The sequence below is a fragment of the Gigantopelta aegis genome, unplaced genomic scaffold (assembly GCF_016097555.1).
Source record: "Gigantopelta aegis isolate Gae_Host unplaced genomic scaffold, Gae_host_genome ctg4934_pilon_pilon:::debris, whole genome shotgun sequence".
Lineage (NCBI taxonomy): Eukaryota > Metazoa > Mollusca > Gastropoda > Neomphalida > Peltospiridae > Gigantopelta > Gigantopelta aegis.
Window position 1 is genome coordinate 15 of NW_024534125.1, and position 5378 is coordinate 5392.

General features: G+C 34.0%; 1 long non-coding RNA gene across 1 annotated transcript; it reads right to left on the reverse strand.

The window, feature by feature from the left end:
• Positions 1 to 2789: 2789 nt before the first annotated feature.
• On the reverse strand, positions 2790 to 4618 carry LOC121366170. The gene is made up of 3 exons (XR_005957131.1): positions 4481 to 4618; positions 3834 to 3953; positions 2790 to 2825 (listed from the first exon to the last, which is right to left on the reverse strand). It is a non-coding gene; the product is annotated as an uncharacterized LOC121366170 (long non-coding RNA).
• Positions 4619 to 5378: the final 760 nt, after the last annotated feature.

Genomic DNA, 5378 nt, shown 5'->3' on the forward strand with positions numbered 1-5378 from the left:
CTCTCTCTCTCTCTCTCTCTCTCTCCTCTCTCTCTCTCTCTCTCTCTCTCAATAACCTGGCATCTCATTAAACTGTTTTGGCTCTTTCTTTGAAGAATTGCGTGTGCTGTCACCATAAACAGCAATAGTATAATTATGTCCTAGACAATATTATTTATGGCATAGGCTTATGCCATGGAAGGCTTTTAGGACGAAGACTTTATAAGACCGTTTTGTCTGTTAGTATAAAGTGATGTTCCTCAATATTACATCTTTGGTATTTTGACCGTATACATATGCTTTTCTATTGTTCATAATAAAAGCAAAGAGTCCGTTATTTTACAGTTTAATTACTTTCACAATTCTGTCCATCTCCCGAATATCCATTTTGACATTGACATGTATAAGATCCGTCTGTATTTTTACAATTGGCTTTCATATCACACAGATTCTGACCACTACACTCGTCCACATCTGAAATGAATAATAAAACGTATTCAGTTTGATAATGTTAAAGGTACTTCACACTCAAAATAAATTGAGTAATATTTTCTCATAGGAATCGGATGAGAAACGAAATCGCTAGAATGGCGACGTCTTAATTTTAGTTTTAGTAATTGACCTTGAACTTTGATGTAGAGGGGCGAAACGTGAACTTGTTTTTCGATGTCATGATATTATGATCCTATTCCTATAGGTGACGTTTCATGACAATCGAATGAGAAATGAAGTGTATAGCGGTGACGTCGTATATCTATGTTACTAACAGTGAGTTTGGGCCTTGATGCAGATAAGCGAAATGCGAACTCGTCCATGCTACAAAGAATCTATTCCTATATAAGACGTTTCATGAAAATCGGATGAGAAAGGAAGTTGCTAGAACAGTGACGTAGTCTGTCATGTACGTACGGGCGAGATGCTAAATCCCCATTACGGCTTATCGGGAGAGGATACTTTCTTTCAGCTGTTCAATGAAGAGTAGTCATTTTAATTGTCAGTTACAATACTAAACTAGTTTACATATTAATGAATGATATTTACAATAAAAGGTGAATTCCGTTTTTGTTCTATCATAAAACTCATGCGTTTGTAGAGTGTATGCATTATTAAAATAGCCATGTGCATCATGACTTATTATTATAAACGTAGTATTTATATTATAATTGTTTTATCCCAGTCTACAATGTCATTAAAATATATTTGTGCCAGATGTTTGTTAAATACAATTTTAAATCTATACATACATTTATACCATAGAGGTATACAATATATAACATGACGATCTTTCCAAACATATAAAATATACCAAATACAAAACGGCTAATCATTATGCATCACATTTAGTTATCTCGAAGGGCAGAACCAAACTGGATAACTGTGCTTCGATATAACTATAGTAATTGTTGTTCAAAAGTATCACATGGGACAATTTCTGGAAATCGAGATACCATGGGCTCACGATATAATGGATACTTGAATAATGACGCTTGACTATATAATTAGTTATAAGTTCAGTGGAATAAAAATTGCACATTTTTATCCAAGAATATATTTATGAATTTGAAAATGTTCTCGACAGATATTATTAGATCGATAATCCGTCCCATCCTACAATCATATTTTTTTATTAATAATTTCAGTTTGGTGTGGCGTAAGAAGAAAAGTAAATGTGTTGTGGAAATAACACAAACTCACTATTTGTGTGTGCACGTTATAAAATATTCTGCTGAGAAATAAATACCTTGTAGTAAATTTCATAGTCTGAAAAAAGGCGTTCCCTGTGGGATGGACTGTAGTTCTATATTTTTTATTATTGGGCTAATTTTCAAGACAGTCTGGAAAATTTGAATACAATAGTTATCTTTCTATTTATTTCTATAGTTTGTTTGCGTGAACAGGGAACCGATGAACTGGGATAAACTCTATAATGCATAATGTTAAAACTTATATTGAAACATACTACTGAGTTTGAAACCCATACCAACTCGAACAACCTTTTTTACTAAAACTTTCGGAGTAAATATAAAGGTTTCTTAACAATCTGCCATCAAATTATATAAATTAATCTCATTTTTAATACAGGGGTGAATGAATGAATGAATGTTTAACAACACCCAATCACGAAAAATACATCGGCAGTTGGTTCTCAAACTATGGTAAATGCAAAAATAATTACAGGGGTGAACGACAAAATGCTAGATCAACCTTGGCTGCATTGCTGTCGAAGTAATCGATAGTGCAGTGCACCAAGACTAAGGTAGGACCGTGTGTCCTTTATGTTGGCTGTTCCATCTGTTGTCTTCATACCTGTATTGTAAAATAAGATTTAGCCTATGCAATTGCATGATAAATTGTTAAGAAACTGTTTTATTTATATTTAATTATTTTTCAAAAAATGTTATTTGAGTTGGTATGGATTTTAAACTTAATAACATATTTGTATATAGATTTTTATTATATTCATTATAGAGTTATATATCGATACATCGGTTCTCTTTTCACGTAAACAGACTATAGTAATATGTTTACACTTCTCTATGTCACTTCTGCTGAGATATCATGATGTCATCGACACAAAATGTGTAACATTCGAGAACACTTACGAACTTTACTCCAAATATTTTGATACTATATCTCCATTTAACACAAATACTTTTAACGTAAACAAAATAATGACACATTAAGTAATATTGGTATTCTTTATATTTTAGTTACGAAACTATTACCTGTACACGTTTTGCCGTCTCCAGAATAACCATGCCGACAAGCACATATATATGATCCGACAAGGTTGTTGCAATCGGCGTTCGTGTCACATGGATACTGTTCGACACACTCGTTTACATCTGAATTCAATAGTAAATAAATTCACTGCATTGTGTTTATTTGTTCTCTTACCTTATATGTTACTCTAGTATACTTTCGGAGATGTCTTACTTCTATTTAGATATTAGATTCAAAACAAAATCGGGATACGTGCGGTCAGGCAATAGTTTATGGTAAGTAAAGCTCGACAACAAGGAGAAACATTTGCCACCATTGCCATTTGTCTTTGTAGATGAAATGTAATAGTTATATCCACCGTTTACGACGTGTATCGGTCACTATCCTGATAGTTGTGGTCGAGAGGCCTCCAAGAGGTATATCCTGCTTTAGATCGAGTTAATTACTATATCAGTGGTATAAAAAATAAGATTAATAAATAGAAATTAATAAATAATGCAATACAAATAAATGGACCCTCAACGTTTGTTCTCGAACCTGTCCATTTCACATGCAAATGCAACCACATGTAATTCTATTCGTGTATCTTAGGTAGATATGTATGTAGATAAGTAGGTAATCCGTTTTACGTGCTCATATTCCACAGGAGTCGCACACGCGTCTCTTAGGTTTGTAATCCGTATATGGAGATTGAAAGAAGTAAGTATGGTAGATGCAGATTTAAAAATTTTTATTATTTGTTCACATGTTGTCGGATACTAATGTTAGATACAGAAGAAAAAATTGAAATATTGAGAGAAAACAATAGGATCTGCCCCTTTTTTCTTGTTAAGGCTGGATTCTTATAAACATATTGTTAGGCCTTGGACACAGAAACAATGGATTATCGTCCTTACATTGTTACAATAGCTAGCATTTCCAAATAATTGGTCCCAAACTTCTGCTAATACATGTATATGTGAAGCATTTTGTGGACGCAATTTCCCTAAATTTGACGTTTGGTATATCCCATTTCAGTTTCGCATAACAAAAACTGATTAAATAAACATGGTAACATCATTTTCATTAGCTACTCTGTGTTTTTGTATTTCGTAACACTGCTATACACAAATAGTAGTTCGCTTAATTACCTTTACAATTTTGTCCATCTCCAGAATATCCAGTTTGGCATGTACATATATATGACCCCTCGGTGTTGTTGCAAAGCGCATGGGTACCACACAGATTCGATCCAAGACACTCATTTATGTCTGAATTGAAAGGTAAATTCAATTATTAAATAAATTTGAATATGTCACATGTATCTCAGAGCTCTGCTAAATGCGTTAATCAATTAAAATATTAATATGAATAAGGTATTTGGAATTTTATACTCATATGTTTGCATGACCTTACACGAGATGGCGTGTGATGGTTATTCAAATGTGTTCACGTATGAACCACATACGTTGTATTCTGCGTCACGCAGAGAAGAGAACCTATATTTGTAATTGTATCATTTTATATAAATGTACTTCGTTTTGTCACAGGTTTCAAGGACTGTCTTGAAATTAACCAGGATATACAAGGTTTATATCTGATGAATAAATAATAATGGGAACAAATTACAACATTGTGCTTCAGTCGTTCAGAATAGTTAACTGTTTATTACACATTATTTACACAAGAAACTTACTTAGTTAGTGTGTAGGCCTACTAAATGGCTTCTCTTGTAATCTGCCTAGTTGTCAATAGCTTTTGTGTATATAATACGTTCCACGTCAGGGTAAGGATATACCTTTTGTACAGTCCGATCCAGTCCACCCATTTTGACATCCGTCATCACAAGCACCTGCCCTGACATCACAGGAGGAATTGCTGAACTTACATTTACGTTTTGAGCACAATTTTGTACAGTTAGGTCCATACATGTTCTGCTGACAGGCTAAAATGACAACGACGATTATAACAACAATAACAATAATAGCAAGCATACAGATCATGTTGCTGGTGGTAATACTACTGCTGCTGCTTCATGTGATGGTTTGGCGTACGTCAGCATGTTGACGATTTTTTTCGACGGACTGACAGACAGGCATGAACACGTGCATCCACACATATACATACATCAATACATACATGCGTGTAGTTTGTGCGTGCGTGTGTGTCAAATATAAATGTGATTACATATCAAGCAACACAATGCGTTTAACTATAAGTATAAAAGTTTATGCAAATGCATAATTCTTTTCGGTATATTTGTTAATTGTACCAATGAAACCAGAACGCAGTGTCACATATACATTATCTAACATTGTCATTCTGTAAGCTTCAGTTACCTATGCATGTTCGTCCATCTCCAGTATATCCATCTCTACAGGTGCACATGTACGATCCAGGTGTATTCTTGCAGTCAGCGTTTGTGTCGCACGTACTCTCTCCATTCTGGCATTCATTCTTGTCTGTATTATACAGTAAAAGTGCGAAAAGTGTTAATGCATTTTAAGTTTCACCAACATAGGGAAACTCGAGATGAAATTGTTGTTTGATATGTATAATAGGATTAACAGAATGGCAGTCACTGTTGACAATAGTTTGTTTTAACATCACTATACTTAACAACCATTTCAAGGTTACTCTGGGTCTATGACAAAACCTAAGCTTGTGCCTAGAGGGGGTGATAAATATATGGGTTT